This window comes from Spea bombifrons, chromosome 4 (genome assembly GCF_027358695.1).
Source record: "Spea bombifrons isolate aSpeBom1 chromosome 4, aSpeBom1.2.pri, whole genome shotgun sequence".
In the NCBI taxonomy this organism is placed as follows: domain Eukaryota; kingdom Metazoa; phylum Chordata; class Amphibia; order Anura; family Pelobatidae; genus Spea; species Spea bombifrons.
Window position 1 is genome coordinate 6,901,654 of NC_071090.1, and position 15,957 is coordinate 6,917,610.

A 15,957-nucleotide genomic window follows, 5' to 3' on the forward strand; every position below is an offset into this window, starting at 1 on the left:
ATCCTGGCGCTTAATTATAAATTTGTAATATTGTACTTAACCCCTTAATGACAAAGCCCGTACATGTACGGGCTCAAAATGCATTGTTTTCAATGGGTTTAGGGACCGCCCATTGTCCTTAAGGGGTTAAAAAAAAATTTAAAAAAAACATTTAAATCCGGTATTTATTTTATTTTTTTGACAGGCGTAAAGAATGCATATTAAAAACCTACAACGTACTTTAACATGGATTCTTTGGCTAAAATGACCTACCAGAATGTGGCATTCTGCACTAAAGCGGGGCAAAAAAAAAAAAAAACAACTTATTAAGGCAGCAGTAATTTGTGCTATAGCTAAATTAAAAAAATATATATATATATATATATTACATATTATATCAATTTAATGAGAGCTTGTTATACTTCACGTTTTATTGTAACATCACAGAGCATTTGTAATTGTACTTTTAAATATATTTCTACACATAGACGAAATGCATACTCAAAAGACAATTAAGATCTGGCTCGAGGACTCTTGACATTGGCCAAAAACGTCACGTCACCATGTCACAAATGCAATACCTTGTTAGAGTCATATAAAAGCTCATTTATTCTAAAATTGTAGGAAAAGGCATGATCATAGAAAAAAAAACAGTACAGAGGATCAGCGGAAAAAATTCGGACCCTCACTTAATTCTAAAAGGGATATTTTTGTAACACTTTTTTGGTGAAACAGCGTAAGTCCCATATGGACCACTTTTAGGTGCTATGAGCAGTCCGGTTTGTATGATATTTCTTTTGTTTTTTGTAAATGGGCTGGTTGGGGAGATCAGAGATGGACCTTTTAACCGGCCATTGAGTAACTGCACACCCAAGAGGACCACGTGGCCCTGGTTTGGCCGAAAGGGGTCCTGCTGGCCTAGTCAAAGGCCAGAATTCTTCATTGATGGGGCTGTATGGGACACTTAACTGCCCCTTTAAAGAAAATAATTCTGGCGGATTTAGAGGTTACAAATCTATCCAGTTTGCAGAATTACGGAGAAACTAAAAAAAAATGCTTATTCTTGTATTTCTGCTTCCAAAATGGAAATCTGCCAATAAGTGATTTTCTGCCTCATAATTTTTGCTGCATTGATATATATATAGAGAGAGAGAGAGGCACAAATATAAATTCTGGTTTTCATTAGACTGAGAGGAAGATTGATGAAAGAAGTAAATGATAAAGAGAAAAAAAGAAAAATGGAGACTTGGAAGTGAATTATGTTGTAATTTTACCAAGCGAGAACACAATTTGATGAGACCACAATGAAAACATTTAATTACATTTAATGCAACTGAATTCCCTGGGTAAATCTGTGACGATCTGGTAGTGGTAATTTTTACTTTTTCGGGTTAAAAAAAAGAAAATAAAAGAAATTAGTTAATCTGTCACAATAAAGGGTAGCCAGGTGTGGACGAGATAAAATTGTAAAACAGACTGTTTTACTAGTGTGACTGAATTCCCCAGGCCTAGCGTCTCCTTAAACCAGGCCCAAACTGGGCATGAACAGTGGCCCTGACACCTTAAGGACAATGGCCACTAAAGGTGTGTGTGCGGCCACCAGTTGGATATATGCAGCCGCACGCTATTGCCCCCTGGCAGCACCATGAAGGGTCAGATGTGACACTCAAGTGGCAGTAAATGTATTGTATGTGAGCAGTACCACCGCCCCACTGGGCATTTGCCCTAATTCCCAGATGTCCAGTCCTAGCCTGCCTTAGAACCAAACTCTATGATGGGCGATGATAGAGGTAGGCATCACCACCCAATCCCGTCCATTCTGTGGGCGTTGTTGACCACATTCCATTCAGTTTTCATGTCCACTTCTCAATGGACACATTCGTGATCCACGAAACAAGGAGGGGTATCGGTATCAGTTGTTGTCCATGTTCACTTATATGAAGATGGTGGTAAATTAGAAGGCACCGACCCAGAGAAAACAAGGAAGCAGAGTATGAGATACACAAAACAGAATAACAATCACATTCACTGGCGATCAGAGATAGTTTACTTGGTGAAAGCCAAGAAGCGGAAGTTGGAATGCTTTTCTGTTGGGTATCTGAATGGAGACTGGCACAGCGCTCTGTATTCATTCCTCCAAAAGGCTATACGCCCTATAAATATATCATCGATCGAAGAAGAAATACATTAATTAAAGACAAAAAATGATGTGATGGACCAGGGGAACCATGGTGGCCATAACAAAATGAGAAGGTTTAAGCTCGCTTTCTTCTTCTGAACATAGAAACATAATGTATCAAAACATTTAAAACTGTCGTTCCTCATGGTGTCAAAAGCGAGTGTTTCTTCATATATTCACTGACCAAAATAGTCAATGTGCCCTTTGAAACATGTATATAAATGGAAATTACCTCTAGTGAGGTAACCATGGCCACAGTGTGGTCACGCTCTCTTCCGCGGAGCTGTACAGGTGCAAGTACTCATCAGATATGAATGTTAATTAAAATGATCAAAAGACGTAATGAGAACCCATTTCACTTTGATACCCGATGTGAGTTCTCCCTCCGAGTCGCTTCATTTGGCCCACGCCATGAGAGATATTATTTTATGAAACTCTAAAAACTGCAAAAGACTTGCCCCGTGATACGTTCCCTTGGGAGCATTACGAATTTTGCCAAATTTGACCCATTAAAGGGGAAATGTAAAGCTGTGATGGCGGGTTCTATTACGTGTGGGGAAAGATGATTTGTTCTTCAGTGCTGTTGCCTTTACGAAAGAGCCACAGGTTTTTTTCCATTTAACAAAAATGTATACTTACGGGGGATAAGAGAATCTCCCAAATTGGGCCTAAATCCCCACTGCCTACAAAAAGCAGGACTGCAGGATTATGAGCAGGATCCACCGGAAACATAAATATCTTTAAATAAGTCATTTTTACTTTCTAGACATTATCCAAACTAGTAAAGATGCCTTTATTGGAAAAATGAAGACGCTGGCACCACCCCAAGGCACAGAATGTCAGACATAGCTCCACATAGGCATGGGTGCAGATTTAAGTCTCATTTTCAGAAGGTTTGTGCAGTTACAGACTGTGTGACCCATAAAATCTGCCCCTTCCCCTTCTGACTTTGGGGCAAAAGTCCTGAGACTCATGGTCAAACCCTGAGAGTTCCCGTGTATGGTGACTATTGACTTCATACTAAAAAGTGGCAAATACAGCTACTGTAATCAATAGCGTGTTCTGGCCTAAGCCACCTAGGACTGGGGTGGCAGGTCCAGGACAATGGGGCTGCCTCGGGCTCGCAGCTGAAATGAATGCCTGAACACAGGAGTATATGATATTATCTCCTATCAAGGGCCATTACATGTATGTGTATAGATTGCATATGAAGTCCATGGCTCACATACTAAAGAGTTAAATATCTTGCATAAAAAAAGTTGCGCATATCCAGCCGTCGGCCGCGCTTATGTCATCTTGCAGCCACTGGCCTTAAAGCACCAGTGTCTGCCCCATTTTTGCCACTCCTGCAATATCTGGGAACTTTTTAATTCAACTGTTCCTAAAACCCTTGAAATGTTAACCATTTAATAGCCCATTATTGATATTCTATGTGGTGATTAACCAAGTGTGTTAACGAAACAGCTCTGATACTGTCCTCGTGGAAAACCTTGACTTGCCATTATTTTGAGATACACTTGAGTTACCTGCATTCAAACAGGGATATCAACCATAACATACTGGTAGCACCAACATAGAGTCTTACAAACGAGAAAATTACGGTTAAACAAACAGATACCAAACACGCAAAACAAAAAACATAACTGTGGTCATGAAGAGGTTAATTGCATTTTAAAGTATGTTAAGCCAATAAATATTAGCACATCTGTTTATGTTTATTCTTTATTGTCAAGGTTACATCACCAACACATTTTCACGTTCTATGGCAACAGCCTGTCAGTTCCTGCCTTTGTGTCACATGACAATTAAGTATTCCCAGGAAAAAAATCACACATGAGCCAAACAGTAATTTAATTATTCCAGGGGAAAGTTGTGGTCATTTACTAGTACTATGAATGATGTTTCTAATGCTGCATTTAACAATAAAAGAACGGTGTCTTTAAGCAGACGTATAAATCACTAAAAGGCTCTTTTTTTAGCAGTCACAAAAGTTTGTACGTACTAATGGGATCCGGATGTGAAGGGGTTAATTTTTCACTGCTGGTTAATCTCTGCCTGGGGTGTGGGAGTCAGTCGATTAAGTGTTTTCCTTGCGGGCTAATGAGAAGAACACACCTGATCAAATAAGTGTTTAAATGTCTGTATTTTTGTTTTGTAGCCAAGTTTAACTCTTTCAGCAATACACTCTGCGTACGATAATACCCCACATGCATAGATTTCTTTTTGTTTCACTTCAATGGCCAAAATTAATTTTGTTTTTAGTTATTTCTTCTTCCTTTACCGTACTTTAGGGTCCGTATGCTCAGGTTATGAAAAGTTTCTTTATTATGTGTATGCCTGGCACTTGGTTTTTTGGAGTTATTTTTATTCTATTTAAAAAATTCTGTGATTTCAATTCTTGAAATATTTATATATACCGGTATTTATAAATATTTATAAATGCATTACGTTTTTATTAATTGACTTGGAAGGGGAGATTTGGTTTCCTGCTGTTGTCATTTTGATACCTCTGGCTGCTGGTCGAGGAGGGATCAGGAAGCTTATGGCCGACACGGCAGGAAGGAAATGCTGAAATCCTCATCAGGGTAACTGCGTATGTTGCGAGCGCTATTTAACTAAATCTGTCAGACCTGAGTTAGTGATGCTGGCTCCTGCTGACAGGGAGATGACCAGGCAGTCTAATCTTCCATACAGAGAGATTTCATTGCTGATACTGCAAAATAGTGCAACACGTAATATTACGTCACATGGCAATTAAGAGATTAAGCAGGATGGGAGGGCATCGAAACATTTCAATGCAGTCCTGCAGTACGTAGTTTTAGTATAGATCTCAGGTGATCTGGTCTTCTTAGTGCTGAACAAAAAAAATCAACCATGGAGAGGGTCTCCAATGGCTTCAGCAGACCAACTTATCAGCCAGCCTCCATAAATTTACTGGTTGTCCTTGTAAATATCGTGATATGCCCAGTGATATCATGACTTAACTCAGCTTTCCTTATGCAGCTGAGCTCGTGTGGGCACTTCTAGGAACTCTCCAGGTTTGACCTGAAGTCTCTGTGTGTGAAGCCCTGTTTCCCTAGGTCTCTGGGTCTGTTTCTTCTTTATCCAGGCAAAGAGGTAGTGTTAGCCACACCCACTACCTGTCCAATTCCACTACCTGCCCAATTTCACTCGGAAATATGTTAAGGCAATCTAGGGCTAGCCCCTCACAAAACTACTCACTCAGAAGAGGAAGAACATTTAGTAGCCTACCATGGAATCCCAGGAATCCATGTGGGACCTTCCAAGGTGGGGGGTCAGGCTCTTTCTGTTTAATGCAACACAAACTAATTTATATATAGATGTGTACTGTATATACGTATATTGATTCAGTTGTGTAAAAAAGAAAGTACACCCTCTTTGAAATATATGGTTTTACATATCTAGCAGGTCTAAAATTTGGGCAAATACAACCTCAGACAACAAGACATATTCCACTAAATCATTATGTATTCAACAAAAATAAAGCCAAAATGGAGAAGCCATGTGTAAAAAACTAAGTATGCCCTTAAGCTTCCATAGGAATTGAGATGCTATGTAGCAGACAGGTGCTGCTAATCAAATGGCCTTGATTAATTGATTATCAGCATCTCTATAAAAGCCAACGTCTTAGCGGTTTGCTGGTTTGGAGCATTCAGGTGTGTGTTAACATAATGCCAAGAAGTAAAGACATAAGCAATGGTCTTAGAGAAGCAATTGATGTGCCCATCAATCTGGGAAGGGTTTTAAGGTGATTACCAAACAATTTAATGTCCATCATTCTACAGTGAGAAAGATTATTCAAAAATCGGAAAACATTCAAGACAGTTGCTTATCTTTCCAGGATTGGACGTCCCAGCAAATTCACCCCACGGTCAGACTGTGCAGAGCTCAGAGAAATTGCAAAAATCCCAAGAGACATCGCAAATGCTACTACCCTCAGCTAAGTGTTAAAGTCAATGACAGTACAATTAGAAAAAGACTGGTTTGTTTGGAAGTGTTACCAGGAGGAAGCCTCTTCTCTATAAAAAGAACATGGCAACATGACCTAGGTTTGAAAAGTTGCATCTGAACAACCCATAAGACTTCTGGAACAATGTCCTTTGGACAGACAAGACCAAAGTGGAGATATTTGGTCATAATGCACAGCGCCAAAGCACAAGCGCGAAAACAAAACACAGCATATAAGTACAAACACCTCATCCCAACGGTCAAGCACGGTGGTGGAGGGGTGATGATTTGGGCTTGTTTTGCAGGCACAGGACCCTTGCAGTCATTGAGTTGACCATAAATTCCTCTGTTTACCAAAGTATTCTTTAGCCGATTGTGAAGCCATCTGTCCAACAGCTAAAACTTGGCCAAAATTGGGTCATGCAACATAACAATGATCCCAAGCATGCCAGCAAATCTACAACAGAATGGCTGAAAAAAGAAAAGACTCAAGGTGTTACAATGGCCCAGTCTAAGTCCAGACCTGAACCCGATTGAAATGCTGTGGCGGGACCTTAAGAGAGCTGTGCAAAAACAAATGCCCGCAAACCTCAATGAACTGAAGGACCAATGTTAATGGGCCAAAAGTCCTCCACAACGATGTGATAGACTGATAAAGTCATACAGAAAATAATTACTTCAAGTTATTGCTGCTAAAGGTGGTTCTACAAGCTATTTAATCATAAGATGTACTTACTTCTTCACACATGGCTTCTCTATTTTGGCTTTATTTTTGTTGAATAAATCATGACATGGTGTAATATGTCATGTGTTGTTGTTCATCTGAGGTTGTATTTACCGAATTTTTGGACCTGCTAAGGAACAGATGATTGTTGTAAACCTATAGACTTGAAGGAGGGTATGTACTTTTGTTTTCACGCGACTGTATATATATATATATATATATACACACACATTTACCTATACATACAGTATTTCACATTTCCTAAGGCTGTACAGTTTGACATTTTCAAATTGAAGGCTGTCTATTTTAACACAAATCTGAAAAATGTATAAACCTTCATTGTTTCTCTCGGTAAGGCAGCATTCTTCAGTCTTGTCTGCCTCTGGGGTCAGATAACTTACTGTATGGGTTCATGAATTTCAAGATAATCCTTGTTAAATTTCAGCTGCCTACATTGTCCCCGAATGCCGTGGAAATTAATTTTCATGTGACAACATTTTGGGATTTTCCCATTGTATGTTTAAAACATCCCAACCACATATTTCTCAATCTTGGTATAAACTAAAATACATTGCTGTTACATTTTCTTTCAGGTGATTTTTGCTGCCTAAACAAAAACTCTCATGGAAACTTTCTGCTGGTAAAGAAAGGATATTCCAGATAAGATTTATCGGGACAGATGCCATTAATGCTATTAACACTGAATAAACGTTTAATTTACTAATATGTATTCCTGGGAGCTTCTCAGATTTGGCTATGTGGAGCTTTTTGCTGCCCTGGAGGTCCGGTTGTAAGTACGCGGTGGGGCTAGCCCCAGTTAGTCTTTAAAGGGGCAGTAAAGTAGTCAGGGGCACTGAGTAGTCGGGAGTGGGCAGAACCTGGGCCACTATCTTGGCTGGTGAATGAAAATAGGTGCTAGGTGCTAGGGAAGCAGAACTTTATCCAGAGACTGGGTGTAACCTGGCAAGTTCCCAGGTATGCTTGTAGACCACGTCACTGAGGTATGGCTGATGTCTCCATAGACAAGGCTTTACCATTCACAAGAACTCTTAAGAGTACTTAATTAAGCACACGTATGTAGTACACGCTTAATTAAATCAATTAAAGATGACAGTAAACACCAGTGAGCATAGTTCCCAGCCTTTCCAAACACAGATACATGACATAATGTATCAACACGCCAGTCTCATTTCCCACAGGGCAATGCCGATCTTTGGGTGCTACCCAACCGGGCCGCCCTACTCATTTGCTTTTGAGGCCGGTGGGGACCATGAGCTGATTGGAGTGATGCTCTGACCTCCTCTGACTGGCTAAGAGAGCTGTAAAAACATAGGAGGTCTGTGCTGTTGCATTACCAACCACCATTACAGTTCCCACATTGACACCTCACCTCCAGAGACGTGTCCTGGCTGGGTGCTGCTCTAGTCGGGACTCAGGACATCATCCCAGCCACCACTTACCTCTGTGACCACTGTCCAGAGCATATGACATCTTACGCCAGTGCATACACGGAGTAAGGTCACTACGGAGACTGTGCCATTTTTTGCATGTCAACATTTTTTTATTCCTACAAACTTCATACATAAGGCAAAAAAAACACACTTACAAAAAAAGCAACACTAGTAAACTATAAGCCGGAATATAATTTAGTACATAGCAGAGCTCTCTTGTTCTTAAGATGAAAGGTCTTTTGTGCACAAGCTAGAACATTTTTAAAATTTGCCTCAGATAGGTACAGGGGATTAGCTCATTAGAAGAGGTTTTAGTCTTTAAAAAGACTCATAATGGAGGAACAAGAGCATCATGTAATGTGACTTATTAGGAGAAAATGAATTCAATATTATTCAGTAGAGCTTTTGTTAATAATGGAACAAAATGGAATTGGGGACATTGTCCATTTTATTAAAATTGAGTGAAATACTAGGTCTTGAAATTCAATGAATATTCCAGACAGAGTCACAATATTATCACCGTAGAACAAACTCTACCTTTTTTTTTTTTATTATTTTTTTTTTTACAAGATACCCAATGGCTTATGGTTAATATTGCCCCCTCCCCCCAAAAAAATCCTCTGTGTTCTTGTTCACTGCAGGAAATCACTGTTCTACCCAAATAATCCCGAATCTAAGACGACACCAAGGATTGATTAGGGTTTGGGTCTTTACATCAGGAGAAAAATGGGCAGACTAGATGGCCCAAATGGTCCTCATCTGCCATCAAATGCTGTCTCTATATTATTTCATTGCTCAAAGCGTAAGCTATAAGTATAATGTAATGTAATGTTACACCACTGCTCTTATATGTATGTAATTAAGTCACCTTTATACGCTAAATATATTCACTCTAGAACCTCTAGAACCCTAAACCCACCCATTATTCCAAATGGAAATAAATACAATGGGGCAATGCTGGGGTTCCTGCCATCTTTCGAATGCATTAACTGTAGGTTTGACATTATAGAACACTGTTGCGTATGATGTCATGTATGCGGATGCTCACCAAGGCTTGTCTGTTTGATACATTTCCTTAATTATCATTCTGGAGGATTGCGTTTTTACTTAAACTTCGTAAACATTAAACATTTCTTAGGGCAATTCATTCATTCAAACAGAAGTTATGTGTATTTAAGGAGAATTGCCACGATGGCGCATTTCTACTTGCCGTACAAAAATATCCTGGAGACATTTTCTTACGGCAACTACAATTTAAGAAAAAAGATACACAACAACGTCTTTTTATTTAGTAGGTGGATTTTTTTTTCTTTTGCAATATCAACGGTCAGGTCAATCTGATCTGTCATAAGTTTTGTGACGTAGCTTGCCCCGTACCCATAGGCCCAATGCGCATGAAAGCCGGAGGTGACTTTCAAACGCAACCCTCCCCAGCCTGTTCCTAAAAGAAACCCGAGCTTTTGCCTGGAGGCATCTGGGCAAATCTTTTGATCTCCAGTTGCCAAGAGTGTTTTCAACCTTACCCAAGGTCATATTTACGTTAAGTAAAAGGGGCTGATTCCAATGACAATTAATTCACCGTGGGTCCACGGAAGGTCACCTATGTCCAACAGTCAAATTAGTTTTTGTGTTATTGTCCTAGGGAGAACAACACATGACTAAGGAAAGATCGGTCAACCGAGATGGAGGTAGATTATAAGAATATGCTTTGATTTAAATTGTTGTTTTAATGGAGTTGGAGGAAAAACAGTTATGGCCTTCAAGTCTTGCCCGGTGGTGCCTGCCATGGGCGTTCAATGAGGTCCACTGGAGCAGAAGCAAGGGGAGAGAGAAAGAGTAGGCTGTATAGAGTATGTAGATTGAGTTGGGACTAAAATAAGTCTTCAGTACAAACACTAACTTGTCTGCATCTACAATAATGTTCAGCAGCCACATTGCCAGCTGAACATCATGGGAATTGTAGTTATAGACTGGGGTTGTGTGGCCTACACTACACACTAATGTTTTGTGGTTGACTGCCGCTCCCGTTATATACATCGGGCCTTTGCTGGCTGAATGCCATAGGAATTGTAGACCGGGGTAGTTGTGGCTAATCTTTACCACTCCAGCTATTGTATACTCAAGTTCTAACACTGCGCAGGTACATGCTGGTCTGTAGCTACTACTACTGTGGTCATATCATTTTTCCTATATTTGTGTAACTAACATATGCCTCCTGAGCAAACAAAGGTAAGCAATGGGGAGGAGGAAATGAGGTATTGGGGAAAAGGTGGGGAGGATATTTTGCACCCCCCCATTGGAAAAACAGGGGGTTACATACAAAGATGACAATACTGATAGACCTTACGTTTACATCCAGCAGAAATATGGAATTATCGAGTGCCTCTCGCAGGAAAAATAAGCTTTCACCAATAAACGTTTGCTCTGCAGAGTATCTAAGCTTTCGCCTGAAAAGAAAATCTCTCCTGTCCCCCAGAGCTTACAGTCTAATTAGAAGGATTTTCCTCCCTTGCTAAAGTATCTTAAACCTTAAACGATGTTCTCTTTTTTGCATGTGGTTTCCTGGAGATCCCGCAATGAGTCATTACTGAAGATCAGCTTTCGTGTACGGCCTCCGAAAAACTGTTCTTCAAGCGGAAAAGCAGGTTTTTTTTTAAACTACTTGCAAGCGGCTGCAAACAAGGACGCAAGAAACCAAACGCCACCTTTCATGTTAACGTGAACTAAATGTCAACTAAACATAAACGGCCCCAAACTGAAACAAGAGAATCGCTATAGTCTTTAAAAATAAAAAGGACGCCGTACCAGGTGTCACATAATACACGATCTGCCCTGTCAATTACGTGCAAGAAAAGAATGTGCAATATACTTGTAAAGAGCACCAAAAATAGTATCAGATTATATATATATTATATATATATATATATTATATATATATATATATATATATATATATATACAGAAAGTATAAATAGAACCATATTCAAGTTCATGAAGAATTGTACATATTTACTTTAGAATAACCAAATTTACACTTGCATGTTAGATAATTAAATTCTATATTAAAATAGACTTTATATTCTATTCTATATTATAAACATCAATGGTTAACATAGCTCTATGGCCTAATATATATATATATATATATATATATATATATATATATTCAGTATATTTTGTGCTGGATTCACAAGAACTAAAGTGAAAGAATTCTATCATATGGCATTCTTTCACTTTATTGAAACCCCTGCAATACGGACGCATCGCAGAAGCAGGTAGATGTATGGAAGTGCAAGAACGGTGGAAAACGCAACTGTGAGCGCTCCAACGTATTTGGCAATATGTGACAGTGATAGCAGAATGTAGCTCTGTGAAAAAGAAGATGCCAAATCACACCACGAATGGTGTTTTTTGTTTGTTTGTATTTTTTTTTACACACAGGAAAACAAATTTACCCACCACATCCAAAGAGGCGGTATCGCATCCACTACAAAATTTCGTAATTCCACTCATATGAGGACACTTTAACGTTTTTTAGCAGAGCCCCCACTAGGGCTTCAGGTGCCTGGGGCAGAGGTCGTGCCATATGGTGACATCACACCCACCTTTGGGTTTCCCCCTCTTGCCCCATGAGTGTTAAAGCCCTTATTTTTAGATCAAACAGTGCTTGTCCATAACTGGAATATTTATTTAAATAATTATGATAGTATTAATAATATTATTCGAGTATTATTTATATGCCCAGGGGTGGGCTGGCATCTATTGGTACAGGGGGCAAGTGCCCCCTGTAATAACTAACATAGACACAATAACACAGACTGACACATACACATACTAACACTACACTCTCACCTTGTGCGGAGTGTGTTCTGTTACCATGGGGTCCCCTAACCTCAAGTTAAGTGACCCCCACTATGCCCCCCCCCCAAGCTGACTGGCCCAGTTGGCTGGACAGACCCTGTTGGAAGAATCTGGACTGGCCAGAGGGGCAGCTTCCCCCTTCCCCCATGCTAGCCCATCCCCGTATACACTTGCACGACTGACGGAAATTCTCTATTAACACCGTTATGCCTGAAACTAAAACATTCTTTAAGAAGAATAAACTTAATAACGTTTTCAAAATAGAAAAAGGACTGTCTCCAAGGAATCCATGACAGCTGGCATGTATGCAAGGTGTTAAAACCTATTCGAATGCACAAGAAGCATTAAAGGCAACAAAGAAAGCGACAATATGGATTTTGACACTTCGCAGGGAGCGATTCCCGAACACGAGGGGACAAGCAACATTTTTGTCTGAAACATCTGTTGACTTTTTATGTGAGTGCTTGTCAAACGCACACTCAGACTCACAGTCTCTCAACTCTGTTACTTACTTTCGTGGAGTGGAAAGGTAGACGCTTAGCTTCTCCGGACACCCATTTCTTCAAGGAGTCGGCGGCGAGGTGTTTTTAGTATATCCGCATATGTTAATAGATAAGACGGACAACTAGTAAACCCTGAATTACAAAGTAAAGTTCTGTGCTTCCCTGTGAGGGAGGTGCTAGCACGGGACAGGCAGTGTCTGCGACAGACAGGAGTGGGGAGGAACAAGCATGCAAGGAAGCTAGACAAAAAAATAGGTGTTTCTTTTGTATAGAAATCTCCTTATTTTGTCATTTCCTTGGTCCTTTCCAAACCATCAATACAATTCAACAAGCCGTCATTTTATGTTTCCGTTTCTCGCTTTAGTTCATTAAAGGACGTTAGATGTTACAGTTCAAACTTTGAATAGGACATTAGAATTGTTTTTTTTTTTGTGTCATTTCTAAGAGAAACACTTTATATGTTGTATCAGCAACTTTACATGTAATTTAAGGACGTTATACTTCACCAGGAAGGTGGTAGATACGAGGAACAGCCTTCCAGCAGAAGCGGTAGCGGCTAATACAGTGAGAGAAGTTGAACATACATGAAGCATAAATAAGAGACATAATAAACACATAAGATTTGAGACTTTACAGCGGGTATCGCCTACAACAGTAAAGGCGACACCTTTTATTTAGCTAGCGTGGAAGTACATGTGGCGTCTCCTAGACTTTCAGGAGCTCAAAGGTCTCTTCTTTATATATAGATCCTTGCCTATTTTTGTTGTGTGTTGAAGGACACACCGTACATTTTAAAAGAGGTTCCATGTACCTTCATGGTTGGATGTCTGGATTCCCGTCTGTGAAGAATATTATGGTCAGAAACGGTAATGATGAGGAAGGCAAAGTAAAGTCCTGAAAAAATAACTTTTTGTTCCAGAAAACTTCCTTTATCTGCAGACCTGGAGGCGGCCATTGTTGTCAGTCATGTGACATTTGGATGTCTTTCCATGCTCCCTGCTGAGCTGATGCTTTATGGCAATGCTAATGAAGTCCTATTTATCTAATGGGATCCTTTCCTCCATAAGCTTTCAAGAGTCCTTCTGGGTGATTAGGACCGAGCCATTCTATTGTTTACCATAAGTCAATAAGATAAGCACTCAGGGTGTTTATTTACTAGATTGGGTTAAGATAACAGAAAACACGCACGCGATATGCAGCTTTCTTAAAATATATATTACGTGAAAAAGAAGAACTGTTTTAAAACAGAAAGCATCGCAACATTTTTAGAAGTGATACAATTTTGTTGATGGGAGTCCCGCTTTTTCATGACAAACCCGAGATCTCCTTGCAACTCACCTTCCAGCAATGAGTTAAAGGATTTTGTAGACTTGTGTATTTTACCAGGCAGATACGGACATAATAAAACAACACCCCTCCCTGGATATAAAAGCCTTCTTGAGTTTATAGATTGTTCACACAGAACCTCGATCACAAACATTTAATCTTCCCACACTTGTGTATTGTAAGGAGACGCACCGCGGCTGGCGTTGGGACGAGTCTCCGCCTGTGTTCTGTTTTCGTTGCGATCGGTGAGCGTTAGTGCGTTTGAAAATCAGAAGCTGTAGAAAGATCAGCGCTCGGAAGAACCAAATGAATGTTTTAGGCGCTTTCATTCGGCTGTGTCTAAGCATCACTAATTCAAATGATTCTAATAAAGAATGAGTTAATAAATAGATATATGTATAGACATAAATATATATGCACTATAACGGTAGATGGAAACAGCTGTAAGCTACCAGGACACTGGGCATTTGTCGATGACTAGTTTGGACGTACACATGACTGCCCATAAGGCAGTCTGATGCAAAATTACTGATCTACTGTGCATTGTGCGACCCAAATTAGCCATTTTTCTACTTGTGTTGCTAATTACAAATCCAATTAAACAACATATTTATTCTAGAATAACTTTTTTTTGCAATACGAGGCCCTCTAGTGGCCAAAATTGGTTACAGCTTTGAGAAAGCATAGTTTATTTGCTTAAATGTTGTTAATGGGTTAACAGAAAGCCAGCTGTCAGGTCTAGTCCCCACTCTCCCTGCAGCAAGTCCACAGCAACTACTCCTTAAGCCAGACAAGTTAACCCCAAAAATGTACTCACTGCCACCACCAAAGTTCCATTTGAGGTTTTACATTAACCCCTTGAATCAATCAGTTTATAGAAAACCCCCATTTTAGCCAAAAATGTATAATGTCCAAATTAGAAAAATGGTAACGTTATAGAAGCTGCTGTCCACAAAAGAGGAGTTCAAAATTAGAGCGCAAACGCAGAATGGATTCATTCATATTTAAGCCGAGTGAAAAAGGTTACAGTGCTTTATACAAAAATTTATGGTAAAAAGAAACCAGGCCCGGATTGATCATCTGGCACACCGGGCACATGCCCAGTGGGCCACTGGCCAACAGCACCTCATACTCACCTGAGCAGCAGATAGTGTGCCTGTCATAGCTAGCCATTGGCCACATTATACTATTATATATTAATTATTAAGAAGTCTTGGAAACCATGTTGATTTCAGATTTAATAATATACATACAATAATTATAGACATGAGTAGATATAGAATGTTAACCCCTCTCATACCAGGCTTGAGTACAGAGAATTAACTTCTCTATTACCAGACGTAATGTAATACTCACAGTCACACAAACAAACACAGCTACAAACACAGTCACACAAACACAGTGACAGACAAACACAGTGACCAACACAGTGACAGACAAACAGACAAACACAGTCACACAAACAGTGACAAACACAGTCACAAGCAGACAAACACAGTGACAAACACAGTCACACAAACTGACAAACACTGCGACAAACACAGTCACACACACAGAGTCAAACACACGTACCTGGTGCTGGCTGCAGCTTACTCTGCGTTGGTGTGAAGGAGGGACTCAGCCTATCAGGAGAGGCCTCTGAACTCTCAGGCAATCAGGAGAATTGAGAAATCTCTCCTGATTGGCTGAGACCTCCTTCACTCAGACTCCTCATTCCGGGGACAATGCGTTGTCCAGGATTGAGGCTGCCCGGGACCCGGGATTTAAAGTCCCATTGCGGGACTGTCCGGGGCAATCCGGGACATGTGGTCACCCTACTGCCCCCCCCTATAAAATACTAACCCTATATAATAAACTGACAAAAATGTACACAGAAAAGATATATTGGTGTAAACATATTCTTAAAAATAAAATATTAACAATACAGTAAATTATAATTTCTCTTCCTTGTCCTAACGTCAGCGT

At 39.9% G+C, this 15,957-nt stretch overlaps 1 protein-coding gene across 1 annotated transcript in view; it reads right to left on the reverse strand.

The window, feature by feature from the left end:
* CRACR2A (calcium release activated channel regulator 2A) overlaps nt 1-12,815 on the reverse strand; it is a 36,679-nt gene extending 23,864 nt beyond the window's left edge. Inside the window, exon 1 of the mRNA XM_053464966.1 lies at nt 12,676-12,815. The gene's annotated coding sequence lies outside the window, so the exon portion shown is untranslated. The remainder of the gene's footprint in view (nt 1-12,675) is intronic.
* Nucleotides 12,816-15,957: the final 3,142 nt, after the last annotated feature.